Source organism: Pongo pygmaeus, chromosome X (assembly GCF_028885625.2).
Source record: "Pongo pygmaeus isolate AG05252 chromosome X, NHGRI_mPonPyg2-v2.0_pri, whole genome shotgun sequence".
In the NCBI taxonomy this organism is placed as follows: domain Eukaryota; kingdom Metazoa; phylum Chordata; class Mammalia; order Primates; family Hominidae; genus Pongo; species Pongo pygmaeus.
Genome location: NC_072396.2, coordinates 129,836,548 through 129,858,292, shown reverse-complemented (window position 1 = coordinate 129,858,292; position 21,745 = coordinate 129,836,548).

Here is a 21,745-nt window from a genome sequence, read left to right as displayed (position 1 = left end):
GAGCTGAAATTGTGGCAATAATCAATAGCTTACCAACCAAAAAAAGTCCAGGACCAGATGGGTTCACAGCCGAATTCTACCAGAGGTACAAGGAGGAACTGGTACCATTCCTTCTGAAACTATTCCAATCAATAGAAAAAGAGGGAATCCTCCCTAACTCATTTTATGAGGCCAGCATCATCCTGATACCAAAGCCTGGCAGAGACACAACCAAAAAAGAGAATTTAAACCAATATCCTTGATGAACATTGATGCAAAAATCCTCAATAAAATACTGGCAAACAGAATCCAGCAGCACATCAAAAAGCTTATCCACCATGATCAAGTGGGCTTCATCCCTAGGATGCAAGGCTGGTTCAATATATGCAAATCAATAAATGTAATCCAACATATAAACAGAACCAAAGACAAAAACCACATGATTATCTCAATAGATGCAGAAAAGTCCTTTGACAAAATTCAACAACTCTTCATGCTAAAAACTCTCAATAAATTAGGTATTGATGGGATGTATCTCAAAATAATAAGAGCTATCTATGACAAACCCACAGCCAATATCATACTGAATGGGCAAAAACTGGAAGCATTCCCTTTGAAAACTGGCACAAGAGAGGGATGCCCTCTCTCACCACTCCTATTCAACATAGTGTTGGAAGTTCTGGCCAGGGCAATTAGGCAGGAGAAGGAAATCAAGGGTATTCAATTAGGAAAAGAGGAAGTCAAATTGTCCCTGTTTGCAGATGACATGATTGTATATCTAGAAAACCCCATTGTCTCAGCCCAAAATCTCCTTAAGCTGATAAGCAACTTCAGCAAAGTCTCAGGATACAAAATCAATGTACAAAAATCACAAGCATTCTTATACACCAATAACAGACAAACAGAGAGCCAAATCATGAGTGAACTCCCATTCACAATTGCTTCAAAGAGAATAAAATACCTAGGAATCCAACTTACAAGGGATGTGAAGGACCTCTTCAAGGAGAACTACAAACCACTGCTCAAGGAAATAAAAGAGGATACAAACAAATGGAAGAACATTCCATGCTCATGGGTAGCAAGAATCAATATCGTGAAAATGGCCATCCTTCCCAAGGTAATTTACAGATTCAATGCCATCCCCATCAAGCTACCAATGACTTTCTTCACGGAATTGGAAAAAACTACTTTAAAGTTCATATGGAACCAAAAAAAAGCCCACATCACCAAGTCAATCCTAAGCCAAAAGAACAAAGCTGGAGGCATCACACTACCTGACTTCAAACTATACTACAAGGCTACAGTAACCAAAACAGCATGGTACTGGTACCAAAACAGAGATATAGATCAATGGAACAGAACAGAGCCCTCAGAAATAATGCCACATATCTACAACTGTCTGATCTTTGACAAACCTGAGAAAAACAAGAAATGGGGAAAGGATTCCCTATTTAATAAATGGTGCTGGGAAAACTGGCTAGCCGTATGTAGAAAGCTGAAACTGGATCCCTTCCTTACACGTTATACAAAAATCAATTCAAGATGGATTAAAGACTTACATGTTAGACCTAAAACCATAAAAACTCTAGAAGAAAACCTAGGCATTACCATTCAGGACATAGGCATGGGCAAGGACTTCATGTCTAAAACACCAAAAGCAATGGCAACAAAAGCCAAAATTGACAAATGGGATCTAATTAAACTAAACAGCTTCTGCACAGCAAAAGAAACTACCATCAGAGTGAATAGGCAACCTACAAAATGGGAGAAAATTTTCGCAACCTACTCATCTGACAAAGGGCTAATATCCAGAATCTACAATGAACTCCAACAAATTTACAAGAAAAAAACAAACAACCCCATCAAAAAGTGGGCAAAGGACATGAACAGACACTTCTCAAAAGAAGACATTTATGCAGCCAAAAAACACATGAAAAAATGCTCACCATCACTGGCCATCAGAGAAATGCAAATCAAAACCACAATGAGATACCATCTCACACCAGTTAAAATGGCAATCATTAAAAAGTCAGGAAACAACAGGTGCTGGAGAGCATGTGGAGAAATAGGAACACTTTTACACTGTTGGTGGGACTGTAAACTAGTTCAACCCTTGTGGAAGTCAGTGTGGCGATTCCTCAGGGATCTAGAACTAGAAATTCCATTCGACCCAGCCATCCCATTACTGGGTATATACCCAAAGGACCATAAATCGTGCTGCTATAAAGACACATGCACACGTATGTTTATTGCGGCATTATTCACAATAGCAAAGACTTGGAACCAACCCAAATGTCCAACAATGATAGACTGGATTAAGAAAATGTGGCACATATACACCATGGAAAATGATGAGTTCATGTCCTTTGTAGGGACATGGATGAAATTGGAAATCATGGTTCTTAGTAAACTATCGCAAGAACAAAAAACCAAACATCACGTATTCTCTCTCATAGGTGGGAATTGAACAATGAGAACACATGGACACAGGAAGGGGAACATCACACTTCGGGGACTGTTGTGGGGTGGGGGGAGGGGGGAAGGATAGCATTGGGAGATATACCTAATGCTAGATGACGAGTTTGTGGGTGCACCGCACCAGCATGGCTCAGGTATACATATGTAACTTGCCTGCACATTGCACACATGTACCATAAAACCTAAAGTATAATAATAATAATAATAATAAAAGAAAAGAAAACTTTGCTGCAGGCCTCCATCTTTTTTTTACATCCTGGGAGTATGGCCTGTAACTCCACGGCAAGACTTTGTTTAGCAATCCTGACTTAAGGAATGAGTCTGTTTCTGGTTTAATATCTGCAAGTTTTCCTACCCCTGTCTCTTAAAGGGACCCACCCACGAACTGGATTTTTTTTCTGCCTGTCTGTGTAACTATATATGGGTTGTGTATGATATCTGCAAAAAAGAGCTCTAATTAATTTGGCCTAAAGAAAGACAAGCACTTGAATCAAATATTTTTTAAAGGGAAGATAAAAGCTATGGTACCTTTTAGTTCATGTGATTTTAATCTATGAGTAATTAAAAAAAAGCCTTAAATATTATTGGTAAAAACAGGTGTTGTCAAAATGTAAATAGGTGGACTAAATTATGCCAGTCAGATGCAAGGTTTGCTACATGTTTTAAGATTATAAACTGCCTTTTGGGTTTTGAGAACTATTTGACTTAGTGGCTTCACAACTGGTAATGCCTGGGGACATATGGAGCTAACCATGCCCTTAATTATGCTGTGAGTCAAACTTTGGCTACACCTAGCACACAATTAAAACAATTTACCAGGTTTTACATCAAAGTTAAAAATTTCTAGGAGTTACCATTACATGTAATTGAGACTACTGAAAATAGATTTACATACAAGGTGTGTAAGAAAAGTAAAATGTGGTTTTTTTTGTTTGTTTGTTTGAGACAGAGTCTCACTCTGTCACTCAGGCTGGAGTGCAATGGCACGATTTCAGCTCACTGCAACCTCTGCCTCCTGGGTTCAAGCAGTTCTCCCTGCCTCAGCCTCCCAAGTAGCTGAGATTACAGGTGCCTGCCACCACACCTGGCTAATTTTTGTATTTTTAGTAGAGACATGGTTTTGCCATGTTGGCCAGGCTGGTCTTGAACTCCTGACCTTAGGTGATCTGCCAGGTTATAAGAAGGCATGGAAATGTAGATTTTTGCCTAGGGTTAAAGGATTGTTTTAAATTACACAAGATAAAGCTAAAAGTTCAAACAAGTGGTGGAAGTTTTCTAAAAATTAATCTTGCAGAAGAGGTTGTCTGTGTGAACACATTGACTAAATTCAAAAAAGGTATTATATGGTTTTTCTGTAAATTGAACATTAAAATAAAAGCACAACAAGGTATTCTTAAGGTGCTAATCTTCTCTTTGGCAAAATTTGTAAATGGTTATGAAAGATTCTTGCTTCTTTAAAATTTTTGAGTCATCATTTTTGTAAAATAAACAACATGGTAATCTGCAATTCTATTTCATAATATCAAGTGTTTTAGATCTCAAACATACTTAACAGCCTTCCCAAAATCAAACTTCAGTTTCAATATTGTCTTTCTTCATGCCTGGCTTTTTAGATGGATCAGAGAGCCCCTGAAACAGGTAGAAAAGAGCTAAACAGGATTATTTGACATGCTGAGTTACAGGAAATTGCCAAAATAATGTTCAATCTTCTTTAGTTGTATTTTGGTAGATAATGCTAATATAGATTCTAAAATTGTATGGGATTTCTAAAATTCTAATGTCTGAGTATATGTTATGAATCATAATTAGGTTGTTATGTTAAGTTATTGTAAACCACAGAGATAAACAATTGTGTTTCTAACCGTAACTGCCCTGGACATTTTGCTATTCACAGACAACTGTTGTCTTGGTTTAATCCTTTTCAAATGATGGTTTATAATAAGCTATAGGACTCTGACAAGTGCTCTCAAATACAGGTTTCTAATAACTTTGGAGATTGTAACATTGAAATATAGGAAAATTTACAGAACTCATGAAGAGCTAAAATGTTCACCAATATCAAGCAAAGCAGGAACTAAATGAACTAAACTCAGAAAGCTGAAACAACTTTTTAACTTTTGCTTGGAATATTGCTAATCTTAGTTTTGTTTATTGGAGTCAAGGAAACTTATTTTGAGCTATCTACAACCTTTAATAATTGAGTAAGGTATACTCCTGTGAACAAAATTTGGAGAATTTTGTTTCTCTCTGCGTGGTTCCTCTAGAATTTGAAAACTATCTGTGAGTATTTTTAACCTATGGCAGTACAGTTGTTTGCATCTTTTGCAACAGGACCTAACTGGAGAAAGTCATTATTTTATCAAGACTTTGACTGGAAGTGTATGTTTCCCTTTAGGGAGACAATCTTGACATGAAGAGCCAATAAAAGCCCAGTGGGAAGACTGGTCTCATGCCCTTGCCTATGCAGTCCCTGTACAGAGTTCCTGACTTGTGGTAAGTAAAGAATGTCACTTTCTGACAGGTCTAGGAGCTTCAAGTTTATTATGGGACCTCAAGAGGAAAGAATCACCCAACTCACAGGTATTTGAGGATACAAACCCATGGCTGGGCTCAGCTTTAAAAGGTCTTATCTGAGATTCCTTGTGGAACAGAGTTCCATCAAAACCAATCTAAAAGGCCTGTGTAGAAATAATTATTCTTGCTGCACTTTATGCAAATAATCAGGCTAAGTATAAGACTAAAGTGTATTTTGCAAACAACTCAGTCCTATCATGTTTTTTTTTTTTTTTAACAAAAATGAGGACTGGAGAGAGAAATTATGTTTCAAAAGTTATCATGCATTTGTCATTAAATTCTAGACTCATTAATTGTTTTTAAGTTTTTGCCTACATTTTTAGTCTAACCCTGCTTGTTCCTGTGAACCAACCAGCAATCTCTGGCTGCAGGTCAGAAAGAAGAAAAGGGATGTGTAAAGTAAAAATCTGGATCAGTATTCTAGTTCTGAGCAATTATCCTGTAAATCCTGCTGGGTGATGGGAATAAATAGGATGCCCATCACTTGGAGGTTTCCTTTTTGGGAAAGTAAGACCAAGGGAGCTAACAAATGCCAAGCACCATGCACCCAAGTCTTAGCAAGCATAACTATAGCCACCAGTTATCTGGGTGTGTCACAAAACATTATTTTTGCTCCCTTGTTGGAGGAGGACTCAATTCCACAACTTCACCTTAGCATTCAGCTTATGATAAGGAGTCCATGTAACCACAAACCCCCCTCCTCCCCCTGCTCCCAAGAGACATTTCTGTTCCAAACTCAATTCCAAGCTTTGGGCCAAAGCCCTAGAATGTAAAACTGGATCTGAGGGATCCAGGGGCAGATGATAACAGAAGTTAAAAGACACAGTGCAGGTGAGTGTGGCTGATTCCTGATGATCAAACCAATCTTCCCAATTCATGGATAAAAGTCACGTTAGTATCAATGGCATAAATGAGGTCTAGGGAATTCAAGGCTACTGACAGCAAGGGATATAGGGCATAGGTGGGTAGAGCTGATAATTTCCAACCCCTAGACCCCCCTGCTTCATGGGTGCAAGCTGCTTTGGCACCCATGGTGGTGCCTTCCAAGGTCACTGGGACTCAGAAATGCAAGGACAGAAGAGGGAAAGAGGACACTCTTCCTTCTCTCCCTCATGTATGCTGGTATCTGCTAGGAAGAGATGGGAACCAGGGATGCGTGATCCTCTCTTTCTAGATGGGTAGCCATTCATCTTCAGTCTGTACCCCCTTCGAATGCATGCTGAACCCCTGGGAATCCTTTGAAAAAACGCCTTCTTTTTTCCTTTCTCCCCCTTGTTCTCTCTTCACAGATAGGTAATTGTGCCTCCATACTATACAACTTTCCCCTCAGATGCATCCTCCAAACTGGAAAGAGTTAATTTCCCAAATCTTAAACTGACTGGCTTATTATTTGGCTCAGGGGAAGAAACCCAGAAACCAAACATCCCAGCAAAAGGGTACAGTTTTTTTTTTTTTTTTTACCAGTCAGGCTTTTGGCTTCCCTCTCCCTGTGCAACTGGTAAAATGCCTCAGGATTTTTTATTTGTTCTTATCCCTCCCCTTGTTTCATTTTGACACATTTTCTAACAACACAGTTTGTCTGTCTTTTCTTGTCTTCAGGCTATCAACCTCCAAAAGTTCATGCAATGACCTTGGACAATGGCCTTTTCTTCTGGGAACCCTTAGATAGGCCTCCAAGGGGGATCTGACTGCCATTTTCTCAAAACAGCACCCCCTGTCAGCAGGAAGCAGTTAAGATTAGTCTTCATCTTTATCCTTATTCTTATTCCAACAGCAGTTAGATGTACTTCTTTAGAGGTGGGAATGAGACAGACAGATGGGAAGGAATCCCCATAAAAACACTAACTAGCCTGTGCACTGGAAGGAGTGCACACTGGGGTGGAGCCACAGAAGTTCACACTTTTTGCAGTGGGGAGGAGCCTGGCCCCTCCTCTTTCTAGGTGTAACCTGGGATTCAATCTGGGAGGTGGGAAGTCCACTGGCAGGAAACACATTGTCTCACTTTGCTAAAAGTCTGTTTCCCCTTTTCTTTCTTTTTTTTTCACTGAATAAAATCTGACCCTACTCATCCTTCAAATTGTGAGACTAATAGCTCATGGCCATGTGACAAGGACCCCAACTTTAGCTGAATTAAGGAAAAGTCTTGCAACAGTTGCTCTGGAATCTCAGGTCGGGAGTCCCTGCCCAGTGAGGAGAAGTGGGAATGGTGAGAATCTTGGAAGATATTCTGGCCACTTTTCCATGGGGTGGCTGCACTGTGCTGGGAATCTGTGCCAGTATCAAATCATCATGCATCCTCCAGAGCCTGAGTGACAGTGGCAAGGGCTGTGGGGCAGCAAAAATCATGGCCTGCCTCTTCATGTGAGAGCTCTGTTCCAGGGGAGTGCACAGCTATTACCAGCTTGAGAGCCCAGATATGGCTGCTATGGCCACATTGAGGTCCCAGGCAAATAAGCCTTATACTGTGAGGTGCAGTGGAGATGAAACCTGCAATTCACTGCTGCTCAGCCTCTTGAATTTGACTACTTTCCTGGGGGCATGCATGGGAGCCTGACCTCCCCCATTGCCAGAGCTACAGCTGCTAGTGTCAGGCTGCCCAGAGATCTAAGACTCTTGGAACTCCACGTGTGTCTGGACAGCAGCTCTGATCACACTCCATATAGTTGCCTATGTCAGTCTGGAGGACCTAGTGGGGAGGTTTATGGGAAATCGCCTGAGCCCAAGTTTCAAAAGTCCGTGGCAGAAGTGTGGGTCTTTTGGGACTCTCACTCATACACCATTTCCCCACAGTGGGGGTCCTCCCCTGTCTCTGTGCCATCCCTAGGTGGGCAGTCATCCTGTCTCACTCTCTATTCTCCATGAATTGAGTTGTTTCCTTGATGAATACCAATGTGTCCACCTGGATATTCCAGTTGAAGAGTTAGTATTTACTTGCCACTCTTTTTTTCTCTCCATGAGAGGGGCACACACTATCTGCTTGTAGTCAGCCATTTGGTCTTCTTCATCTCTGATTTTATTTATCTGAGTCTTCTCCCTCTTTGCCTTCATTAGTCTGCCTAAAAGTTTGCCAATTTTGTTGAACTTTTCAAAAAACCAACTTTTTGTTTTATTAATCTTTTGTATTGTATTCTTCATTTCAAATACATTATTTCTGCTCTGATTTTTATTATTTCTATTGCTATAATTCTGAGTTTGGTTTGTTCTTGATTTTCTATTTCCTTAAGATGCATCATTAGGTTATTTATTTGAAGTTTCTCTTTTTTATGTAGGTACTTATAGCTATAAAATTTCCTCTTAGTACTGCTTCCACTGCATTTTATAGGTATTGGTATGTTGTGTTTCCATCATCATCTGTGTCAAGAAATTTCTCAATTTCCTTCTTGATTTCTTCATTGAACCATTGGTCACTCAGGAGCATATTTTTAAATTTCCATTTGTTTGTATAGTTTCCAAAAGTCCTCTTGTTGTTGATTTGTAGTTTTATTCCATTGTGATCAGAGAACATGCTTGATGTAATTTCACTTTAATGTTTTAAGACTTGTTTTGTGATCTAACATATGGTCTATCCTTGAAAATGACCCATGTGCTAAAGACAAGAATGTGTACTTAACAGCCATTGAATACAATGTTCTGTAAATACCTATTAGATCCATTTGATCTATAATGCAGATTAAGTCTGACGTTTCTTTGTTGAGTTTCAGTCTGGAGGCTCTGTCCAATGTGGAAAGTGGGGTGTTGAAATCTCCAGCTATTATTGTAATGGAGCCCATCTCTCTCTTTAGCTGTAATAATATTTCCTTCATATATCTGTGTGCTGCAGTATTGGGTGCATATATATTCAAAATTGTTGTATCCTCTTGCTGAATTGACCCCTTTATCATTATATAGTGATCTTCTTTGTCTCTTCTTACAGTTTTTATCTTGAAATCTATTTTGTCTGATATAACTATAGACACTCTTGTTCTTTTTGGTTCCATTGGTATGAAGTATCTTCTTCCATCTTTTTATTCTCAGTCTATATATATCTTTATAGGTGATGAGTGTTTCTTTTATCTATTCAGCAACTCTGTTTTTTGATTGGAGAGTTTAGTCCATTTACATTCAATGGCATCGTTGATAAGTAAGAACTTACCAGTGTCATTTTGTTATTTGTTTTCCGGTTATTTTGTCCGTCCCTCCCTCCCTCCCTCCCTCCCTCCCTCCCTCCCTTCCTCCCTTCCTCCCTCCCTCCCTCCCTCCCTCCCTTCCTTCCTCCCTTCCTTCCTTCCTCCCTTCCTTCCTGTGCTCCCTTTTATGAAAGTAATTTTCTCTGGTGGTAACATTTTAATTTTTGTGTTTTTTGTGTGTGTTTTGTGTATTTGTTGTAGTTTTTCTTATTTTGGACTTGAGGTTGCCAAGAGGCTTGCAAATGTCATCTTAAAACCCATTATTTTAAACTGACAAAAACTGAACACCAGTCGGATAAATAAACTAAAAAAAAGCAAAGAGAAAACTAATAAAAACTCTACACTTCAACTTCATCCCTCTGCTTTTCAACTTTTTTTCTATTTATATCTTCTTATGCTGTCTATGTCTTGAAAAGTTGCTGTAGATAGTATTTTTGATACATTTATCTATGTCTTCCTACTCAAAATATAAGTAATTTACACACAATTACGGTATTATAATATTCTGTATTTGTTTTTGTACTTATTATTAACAAAGATTTTTTTTTAACCTTCAGATGATTTCTTACTGCTTGTTAATGTTCTTTTCTTTCAAACTGAAGAACTCCCTTTAGCATTTTTTGTAAGACAGATCTGGTGTTGATGAAATCCTTTACCTTCTGTTTGTCTGGGAAAGTATTACTTCTTAATGTTTGGAGAACATTTTCGCTGAATATTATATTCTAAGATAAAAAAGTTTGCCTTTAGCAGCATATAATTTATCCTTTTGGATATGTTATGCTCCTTTATCCTGGCCCATAAGGTCTCCACTAAGAAGTCTGCTGCCAGATGCATTGGAGCTCTTTTATATGTTGTTGTATTTCTCTTCTTGCTTTTAAGATTCTTTCTTTATCCTTGACCTTTAGGAGTTTGATTATTTAAAAGTTTTATTGTAGTCTTATTTGGGTTGAATCTTGGTGTCCTATGACTTTCTTGTCCTTGAATATTACTTTCTCTAAGTTTGGAAAGTTCTCTGTTATTATCTCTCTGAATATAATTTCTATTGTGAGCTCTCTCTCTCTACCTCTTCTTTAATGCAAATGACTCATAAACTTGCCCTTTTGAGGTTATTTTCTAGATCTTGTTGGTGTGCTTCATTCTTTCTTATTAGTTTTTCTTTTGTCTCCTCTGGCCATGTATCTTTAAATAGCCTGTCTTCAAGTTCAGTAATTCTTTCTTCCCCTTGATCCATTCTGCTGCTGAGAGACTCTGATGTATTCTCAGCATGTCAATTGCATTTTTCACCTCCAGAATTTCTACTTGATTTAAGTTCAATGACTCTTTCTTATGTCATGTCCGTGCTGATACTAAGCCTATCCAGTGATTTTCTTTGGTATTTCAGTTAATGTATCTTTCAGTTCTAAAATGTTCCTTTCTTTCTACATGACATCTTCTATTAGGTTGGTGCACATGTAATTGCAGGTTTTGCTTTTATATTAGTTACAGAGATATGTCTTTAAAATCTCCCTTTGTGATTATGAACTTGTCTATTTCTCATTTTAATTGTCTATTTACACATTACATGTTTAGATAGTATGTTTCTAGGTAAATATAAATTTATAATTGCTATATCCTCTTGATGGATTGCCCTTTTTATCATTATAAAATATCTTCATATTTAATAATTCTTCTGGTACAAAATCTACTTTGTCTGATATTAGTAAAAAAAACTCACTATCTTTCTTTTACTTAGTGTTTCCATGGTGTATTTTCCATGGTGTATCATTTTACACCCTGCTACTTTCAACATTTCTTTATTTATGTTTAAGGAGTATCTCTTAAAGGTAGCACATAATGCTCTTTGTCCTTTTGAAAATTTACTCTGATAATTATCTGATAATTGGAATGTTTACTCAATTTTTAATGTATTTACTAGAATAATTACTCTTCATCATCATCTTAGTATTTATTTTCTATTTGTGCAACTTTTTCTTCACTCGTATCTTTTTCTGCCTTCTATTGTGTCAATATTTTTATGATTACCTTGGTACTTACACATTTCTTTATTATCATTTTAGTATTTACTCTAAAGATAACAAAATGTATCCTTGACATACTAGTGTATAATATAAATACTTTTATCACTTCTAAAAAAAGTAAGGTCTTTTTTTCCTCTGTCACTCATAATTGTCTGTACTTTAGATCATCATATACTTTTATTTATTTATTTATTTTTGAGATGGAGTCTCGCTCTGTCACCCAGGCTGGAGTGCAGTGGCACAATCTTGGCTCACTGCAAGCTCCACCTCTTGGGTTCACATCATTCTCCTGCCTCAGCCTCCCAAGTAGCTGGGACTACAGGCACCCGCCACCACACCCGGCTAATTTTTTGTATTTTTAGTAGAGACAGGGTTTCACCATGTTAGCCAGGATGGTCTCAATCTCCTGACCTCGTGATCCGCTCGCCTCAGCCTCCCAAAGTGCTGGGATTACAGGCATGAGCCACTGCGCCTGGCCAGATCATCATATACTTTCAATGCAACATATTTTTACTTTTCTTATTTCATACAGTCAATATTTATTGATATTCACCCTCATAGCTTATTAGAGAGTTGTTATTCAATAGTATCTTTTCTGCCTCATTCAGAATAATTTTCCCCTAGATCTCAGATTTCTGTAACAAAGAACATTTGTGGACCCACATCTATTTACACTTAAAGCCAGCATGCAGAAAATGAATCGTCTTTGATTCACTATTATGTGGCCACATGTGTGCTTGCTTATGCAGGGTTTCACCATGTTGGCCAAGATGGTCTCGATCTCATGACCTTGTGATCCGCCCGCCTCAGCCTCCCAAAGTGCTGGAATTACAGGCATGAGCCACCGCGTTATAAACATCCATGTACAGATTTTTGTATTAACATATGTTTTCAATAATCTTGAGTATATATACCTAGGAGAAGAATTGTTCGGTTTTATAGTACCTTGATGTGTTAAGTAAACATGTTAAAATATGTGAGTGCATGTGTCCTTCTGGTAGAAAATTTTATTTTCCTTTGGATACCCAGTAGTGGGATTGATGGGTCAAACAGTAGTTCTGTTTTAAATTATCTGAAAATCTGCAAACTGCTTTCCATAGTGGCTTCACTAATTTACATTCCCACCAACAGTGTATAAGCATTCCCTTTTCTTGGCAGCCTTTCCAGCATCTGTTATTTTTTCACTTTTTAGCGATAGCCATTCTGACTGATGTAAGATGGTATCTCATTGTGGCTTTGATTTGCATTTATCTAATAATTAGTAATGTTCAGATTTTTTCATATGTTTATGGGCTGTTTGTATGTGTTCTTTTAAGAAGTGTCTATGTAATTTACCCACTTTTTTATTGGATTATTTGGTTTTTGCTTGTTCAGTTGTTTAAGGTTCTTATAGATTCTGGATATTAGACCTTTATCAGATGCATAGTTTATGAACTATTTTGCCAAATTTAATGTTTTTCAGATATTGGATTTGGATTGTACATTCTTCCTCTCTGCCATGTACTTATTGGTGGTTGTGATAAGGAAAATGTCTATCTCTTCTAAAAAATGTGCCCTCTCTAACAAGCAGAAAATGATAGTCTAATGAGATATACATAACCTCTATGTGTGTTGGTGTTTTCTATATTTTCCAGCCAAAGTTGTTATCAAATGAAAAATATTAAGTTTCTCTTTGTATTGGGTTTCTTTCTACAAATTGTGGCTAAATTTGAGGAAGAGAGAACAGAGACACGATATATTAGTTTTTGAAATAAAATGTAAAGGTTTCTGTACCCAATCTGATAATTGTTTAGCATAATTTTTCTAATAGTTATTTTTATAGTGACGCATATCCTATCAAGGTTTAATTTTCTTTCTGCTATTTTCTTAAGTTTACCTGACCATGAAAATTCAAAATTCAGTTTCAATCCAGCTGCAAATGACTCTTCTCTGTAACACACTATAGCAGAAAATTACACAGGTCAACCATATCTATTGCAAAAAGCCCATTCCTTTTACACATTTTTAATTAACTGCCTTTTAGTCCCATCAGTTGTCTCCTGGTTTTCAAGAATATGTTTAAGTCACTGAGGAGCTATGGATATTGACACTTACTATGTCCATTATTATTTAAGAGGTGTTAATCAGGGTATTTTTTTCAGTCTTAAAGGGATAATTTTCAGCCCCTTCTTAAAACTCAAATTTTTCTATCTCTAAAGGAAGGCAAAATATGAAATACATTTATAACCATCCATAGAGACAGTGCTACAATATGTACTTTTTTGAACCTCTTTATGTATAGAATATTTTCAGGATTTAATTTTATTTGTACTAGTAAGTTATCAGTAATCATTTTTAGCTTCTTTAAAAAATGTTTTCAAACGTATACATTCAAAATGTGGTTTTAAATCAAATAATATGTTTTAATCTAATAAAGAGGAGAACTTAATATGAAAACAATCCCAGGCTCTACCCCACTCCAGAGGGAACCATTCTTAAACACTTCACTTAAATAGTTCTGAATGCTACTTCTATGTCTCGAATTTGCTTATATTGTTAAATCTTGACTCAGTTTTACACATTATCTTTTGACTTCCTGATATAATTGCTTAGGAATAAGTTCACTTATTCTCCATCATATAAATACTACACAAATATAGTGACGTCTCTATTTATTAGTGACTATATTTATTGTCTTTGTAAATGATATACTTGTACACTTGTGTCTTATTCATCAAACATAAACAAAGTCTCAATTTGTACCTTGTAAGATGAGGACATTAACACTAGTGTTTTCCCTTGAGTTCTTCTGCCTCTTTCCATTTTCTCACATTTGTAATCTATACTTATTCATTGCAAAATTTAAAAGCATTTACATACTCTGCAGTAACAGAATTTTAGTTGTCTAGGCTTTTCCTACTGTTAATCTAAAAGTTGAACATAAGGGAACAATGTTTACATTAGTATGAGAATATGAAGACATGAATCAATTGTGTACTATGATTTTTTTATTTTTTGTAACTCTTTACTTTTGTGGGGTTTCTTTTTCTGAATTTCAACTTTTTTAGAATAAGAGCGTACATGTGCAGGTTTTTTACAGGGTATATTTCATGCTGCTGAGGTTTTGGGTATGATTGAACTCATCACCCAGTTAGTGAGCATAGTACCCAACAGGTGGTTTTTCAACCCTTACCCCCTCCTTCTCTCTCCACTATTGTAGTCTCCACTGTCTATTGTTTCCCATATTTATGTCCATGTGCATCCAATGTTTAGCTTCCACTTATAAGGGAGAACATGTGATATTTGGCTTTCTGCTTCCTGTGTTAATTCACTTAGAATAATGGCATCCAGCTGCATACATGTCAATGTAAAGAATAGGATTTTGTTCTTTTTATGACTGCATAGTATTCCATGGTGTATATGTACCATATATTCTTTATTCAATCCACCATTGATGGGCACCTGGAATGATTCCATGTCTTTGTTATGGTGAACAGTGCTGTGATAAACATACAAGTGCATGTGTCATTTTGGTAGAATTATTTATTTTCCTTTGATTTTATACCCAGTAATGGGATTGCTGGGTCAAACAGTAGTTCTATTTTCAGTTATTTAAGAAATCAACACTGTATAAGTGTTCCCTTTTCTTGGCAGCCCTACCAGCATTGTTATTTTTTTTTTCACTTTTTTAATAACTTCCTTGGAGAAGTGTCTGTTCATGCCCTTTGCCTACTTTTTAATAAGGTTATTTGTATTTTCTTGCTGATTTAAGTTTCTTCCAGTTTCTTGATATTAGACCTTTGCTGAATGGAGAGTTTGCAAATATTTTCTCCCATTCTGTAAGTTGAGTATTTACTCTGTTGATAGTTTATTTTGCTGTGCAGAAGCACTTTAGTTTAACTAAGCCTCACTTGACAATTTTTGTTTTGATTGTAATTGCTTTTGAGGAGTTAATCATAAATTATTTGCCAAGGCCAATATCCAGAAAGGTATTTCCTAGGTTTTCTTCTAGGATTTTTATAGTTTGAGGTGCTACATTTAAATCTTCATTCCATCTTGAATTAATTTTTGTATATTGTGATAAATAGGGGTCCAATTTCATTCTTCTGTATGTGGTTAGTGAGTTAGAACAGCCCCATTTTCTGAATAGGGAGATTTTTGCTCACTATTGATTTTTGCTGGGTTTATTGAAGATCAGTTTGTTGTAGATAGGTGGCTTTATTTCTGAGTTCTCTGTTCTGTTTCATTGATCTATGTATCTGATTTTTGTTTGTTTGTTTGTTTGTTTTTACCTGTATTGTGCTGTTTGGGGCTATTGGGTAATATGGCCACTTTAAAGATACTGACACTTCCCATCCATGAGAGTGAAATATTTTTTCCATTCATTTGTGTCATCTATGATTTCTTTCAGCACTGTTTTGTAGTTCTCCTTTGTTGTGGGAGTCAGGGACCCCAAACAGAGGGACTGGCTGAAGCCATGGCAGAAGAACATAAATTGTGAAGATTTCACAGACATTTATTAGATCCCCAAATTAATACTTTTATAATTTCCTACACTTGTCTTTACTGTAAATCTCTGAACATAAATTGTGAAGATTTCATGGACACTTATCACTTCCTCAATCAATACCCTTGTGATTTCCTATGCCTGTCTTTAATTTCTTAATCCCGTCATTTTCATAAGCTGAGGAGGATGTATGTTGCCTCAGGACCCTGTGATGATTGTGTTAACTGCACAAATTGTTGTAGAGCATGTGTGTTTGAACAATATGAAATCTGGGCACCTTGAAAAAAGAGCAGGATAACATCAATGTTCAGGGAACAAGAGAGATAATCTTAAACTCTGACCGCCGGTGAGCCAGAGGGACCAGAGCCATATTTCTCTTCTTTCAAATGCAAATGGGAGAAATATCACTGAATTCTTTTTCTCAGCAAGGAACATCCCTGAGAAAGAGAATGTGCCCCTGTGGATGGGCCTCTAAAATGGCCCCCTTGGGTGTGGCCATCTTCTATGGTCGAAACTGTAGGGATGAAATGAGCCCCAGTCTCCTATAGCGCTCCCAGGCTTATTAGGACAAGGAAATTCCCGCCTAATAAATTTTGGTCAGACCAGTTGTTCTCAAACCCTGTCTCCTGATAAGATGTTATCAATTACAATGGTGCTGGAAACTTCATTAGCAATTTTAATTTCGCCCCATCCTGTGGTCCTGTGATCTTGCCCTGCCTCCATTTGCCTTGTGATACTCTATTACCTTGTGAAGTACGTGATCTCTGTGACCCACATCCTATTCGTACACTCCCTCCCCTTTCGAAAATCACTAATCAAAACTTGCTGGTTTCACAGCTCAGGGGGCATCACGGAACCTACCGACATGTGATGTCTCCCCTGTATGCCCAGCTTTAAACTTTCTCTCTTTTGTACTCTGTCCCTTTATTTCTCAACCCGGCTGATGCTTAGGGAAAATAGAAAAGAACCTACGTGAAATTGGGTGCAGGTTCCCCAATACTCCTTGTAGAGTTTTTCACCTCCTTGCTTAGATGTATTTCTAGATAGTGTACTTTTTTGTGTGTAGCTATTGTAAATAGGATTGTGTTTCTGATTTGGCTCACAGCTGGAACACTGTTGGTGTATAGAAGTGCTGCTAATTTTTTTACATTGATTTTGTAGCTGGAAACTTTACTGAGGTCATTTATTAGGTCCACGAGCCTTTCGTGGAGTCTTTAGGTGTTTTTAGGTATACAATCATATTATCTGTGAAGAAAGAGTTTGACTTATTCTTTTCTTATTTGCATACCTTTTATTTCTTTCTCCTGCCTGATTGCTCTTGCTAGGACTTTCAGTACTTTCCTGAATAGGAGTGGTATGAGTGGACATCCTTGTCATAGTTCAATTTTTATGAGGAATGCTTCGAGCTTTTGCCTGTTCAATGTGATATTGCCTGTGAGTTAGTCATTGTTGGCTCTTATTTTGAGGTATACTCCTTCAATGCCTAGCTTTCTGAGGGTTTTTATCATGAAAAAGTATTGGATTTAATTGAAAGCTTTTTCTGTGTATATGAACATAACCATATGATTTTAAAAAATATTTATAATTTTTGTGAGTACACAATAAGTGTATATACTTATGGATTACATGAGATATTTTGGTACAGGCATGCAATGCATCATAATCACATCATGGAAAATTGGGTATCCATCCTGTCAAGCATTTATCCTTTGTGTTACAAACAATCCAATTAACCTTTTTATTTATTTACTTATTTGAGATGAACTCTTGCTCTGTCACCAGGCTGGAGTTCAGTGGCACAATCTTGGCTCACTGCAACCTCTGTCTCCCAGGTTCAAGTGATTCTCCTGCCTCAGCCTCCTGAGTAGCTGGGACTACAGGCATGCACCACCATGCCCAGCTATACTTGTACATTTATTTTTAAATGTACAATTAAAGTATTGTTGACTGTAATCTAAAGATTCAATGCAATCCCTATCAAAATACCAATGACGTTTGTCACAGAAATTGAAGAAACAATCCTAAAATTTATATGGCACTACAAAAGACCAAGAATAGCCAAAGCTATCATAAAAAAAAAAATGAAAAAACTTGAGGAATCACATTACATGACTTCAAATTACACTACAGAGCTATAATAGCCAAAACAGCATCAGACTGGCATAAAAACAGACACAAAGAGCAATGGAATAGAACAGAGAACCCAGAAACCAATTTACACACCTACAAGGAACTCATTTTCAACAAAGACGCCAAAAACATACACTGGGGAAAAGAGAGTAAATGGTGGTGGGAAAACTAGATATCCATAGCAGAAGAATAAGACTAGATCTCCATCTATCACCATATACAAAAATCAAATCAAAATGGATTAAAGACTTAAATCTAAGACCTCAAACTATGAAACTACTACAAAAACGTATTGGGGAAACTCTCCAGGACACTGGTCTGGGCAAAAATTTCTTAAACAATTCCCCATAAGAACAGGCAACAAAAGCCAGAAATGGGAAAATGAGATAACATCAAGTTAAAAAACTTCTGCACAGTATACAATACAATCAACAAAGTGAAGAGACACCCCACCTAGTGGGAGAAAATATTTGAAAACTACCTATCTGACAAAGAATTTATAACCAGAATATATAAGGAGCAAAAACAACTCTATAGGAAAAAATCTAATAATTAGTTCCAAAAATGGGCAAAAGATTTGAATAGACACTTCTCAAATGAAGACATACAAATGAAAAACAGGCAGATGAAAAGGTGTGCTTAACATAATTGATCATCAGAGAAATACACATCAAAACTACAATGGGATATCTCACCACAGTTAAATTGGCTTACAGCCAAATGACAGGCAATAACAAATGCTGGCAAGGATGTAGAGAAAAGGGAACTCTCACACACTGTTGATGGCAATGTAAATTAGAACAACCACTATGGAGAACCATTTGGAGTTTCCTCAAAATACTAAAAATACAGCTGCCATATGATCCAGCAATCCCCCTGCTCGCTATATACCCAAAAGAATGGAAATCAGTATATTGAAGAGATAGCTGTGATAGAATTCAGCTGTGAATCTGTCTCATCCTGAACTATTTTTGTTTTTGGCAATTTTAAAATTTCCATTTTAATCTCAGTGCTTGTTATTGGTCTGTTCAGAGTTTCTATTTCTTCCTATTACATAAAGTTGTTAACTTTATGTAATAGTGTTTAGCTTAAGGATTAGTGTGCTTCTGGTGTACAAAAGATAGCTGTATTATATTAGGTGTAATTAGGACCTTATTATTGTCTTTATTCAAAGGTTATATATGATTTCAGTTGATGTGTATGGGTTCAAGTGGACAAGGGGTGGACTTGTGATGGTTAATATTGAGTATCAACATGATTGGATTGAAGGATGCAAAGTATTGTTCCTGGGTGTGTCTGTGAGGGTGTTGCCAAAGGATATTAACATTTGAGTAAGTGAACTGGAAGAGGCAGACTCATCCTTCCTTTGGGTGGGCAACATCTAATCAACTGCCAGTACAGCTAGAATAAAGCAGGCAGGAGAAGATGGAAGAGTAGACTTGCTGAGTCTTCTGGCCTTCATCTTTCTCCCGTGCTGGGTGCTTCCTGCCCTCAATCATCAGACTCCACGTTCTTCAGCTTTTGGACTCTAGGACTTACATCAATGATTTTTCAGTGGCTTTTGAGCCTTTGACCACAGACTGAAGGCTGCTGCACTGTTGGCTTCCCTACTTTTGAGGTTTTGGGACTTGGACCGATCGACCACTGGCTTCCTTGCTCCTCAACTTGCACATGGCCTGTCATGGGACTTTACCTTGTGATAGTGTGAGTCAATTCTCCTTAATAAACTTCCTTTCATATATACATATATTCTATTAGTTCTGTCCCTCTAGATAACCCTGACTAATGCACAAAGCTAGGGAAGTTTTCCTCGATTATTCTCTCAAATATGTTTTCAAAACTTTTAGATTTCTCTTCTACACCAATCATTCTTAGATTTTGTCATTTAACATAATCCCAAATTTGTAGAAGCTTTGTTCATTTTTAAAATTCTTTGTTTATTGTCTTTCTGACTGGGTTAATTTAAAATCCTTGTCTTTGAACTCTGAAGTTCTTTCTTCTACTTGTTTGATTCTAATGTTAAGAGTTTCCAGTGTATTTTGCATTTCTCTAAGTGTGTACTTCATTTCCAAAAGTTGTAATTGTTTTTTAATTTATGCTATATAATTCTCTTAACACTTTTCCATTTATATCCTGTATCTTTTTTTTTAAATTTCTTTAAGTTGATAGTCACCTTTCTCTGGTGCCCCTTTGAGTAGCTTAATAATAGATTTTCTGAACTCTTTTTCTAGAAATGCAGAGATTTCTTATTGGTTTGGATCCATTGCTGGTGAACTAGTGTGATTTTGGGGAGTTGTTAAATAACTTTGTTTTGTCATATTACTAGAATTGTTTTTCTGGTTCCTTCTCATTTGGATAGACTGTGTCAGAGGGAAGTTCTGGGATTCAAAAGCTGGTGTTCAGATTCTTTTGTCCCATGGGGTGATCCCTTGATGTGGTGCTCTCCCCCTTCCCCTAGAGATGGGGCTTCCTGAGAGCCAAACTGCAGTGATTGTTATTTCTCTTCTGGGTCTAGCCACCCAGCAGAGCTACTGGGCTCTGGACTGGAACTGGGGAGTGTCAGCAAAGAGTCCCGTGATGTAATGTGTCTTCAGGTCTGTCAGTCATGGATACCAGCACCTGCTACAGTGGAGGTACCAGGGGAGTAAAGTAGACTCTGTGAGGGTCCACTGGTTTTGTGTTGGTTGGCCTCCAGCCAAGAGGTGGTGCTTTCAAGAGATCATCAGCTGCAATAGTATAGGGAGGATGCAAGCTTGCCCTAGGGTTACCTGGATAAGTCTTCAGGTTCCTCACGTGGTGGGTGGGGCCACGGAGCACCCAAGAGATTATATCCCTTGTCTTCAGCTACCAGGCTGGGTAGAGAGAGACCAACAGGTTGGGGCAGGATTAGGCATGTCTGAGTTCAGCTTCTCCTTGGGCAGAGCTTTCTGCAGCCACTATGGGGGCTGAGGTTGTGGTTCTCAGGCCAATGGAGTTATGTTCCCAGGGTGATTATGGCTGCCTCTGCTGTGTCATACAGGTTTCCAGAGAAGGGATGGAAAGTTGGCAGTGACAGGCCTCACCCAGCTTCCATGCAATCAGAAAGGCCAGTCCCACTCCCAACATGTCCTCCCAATAGTAGCAAGTTTATTTCCATGCAGCTGGTGGGCAGGGCAGAGAACCTGCCCCAAACTACAAGCCTCCCTGCCGAGAAAGCAAGCAGGGCTTTCAGATTTTGCGCCTCCCCGCCTGATTCAGCTTCTGTGCTGCATGTTCCCACACTCCCCTGAATTCTGTCCAGGAAACTTTGCGTTCAGTCAAAATTGTTACAAGGTTCAGCTGGAAGTTTCCTTCTCCCTGTGGCCTTTCCCTAATTCCACTGGCAGGCCTCCCCAGTAACCTCTGTGAGCCAAAGTCATAAATGGCTTCCCTGGGGACGGAGAGTGTTCTGACATAGTCTGAGGGAATGGCTCTTCTCACTGCTTCCTCTACTCCTATATTTTGCTTGGCTCTTTAAATTTGTCTCAGCTCCAGGTAATGTTAAATCCTTCTCCCGTGATCTGGGCCTTCCTGTTCCCCAGTGAGGATGTGTGGTTAGGGATGGACTTTCCCCCCTTATGCACTTAGGGCACTCAGAGTTTTACAGCTGTCTCAGCGAGCCTAAAGTGGCAAGCTGCTTCCTTCAAAGGGCCTGTGGATTCTTTAAGGTTTCCTGGTATGTTCCTGTGGTAGTTCTTGGAGCAAAATTTCATAATGTGAGTCTCCACATTCTGCTTTGTCCATCCGAGTCTGAGTGGGAGCTGCAACTTAGTTCTGCCTCCTATCCACCATTTTACCATGTGCTTCCATCTGTTGGTGTTAATCTTGATCACCTGGCTGAGTTAGTGTTTGTCAGGTTTCCTTTCTCCTTTAACATTGTACTTTTTTGAAGGACG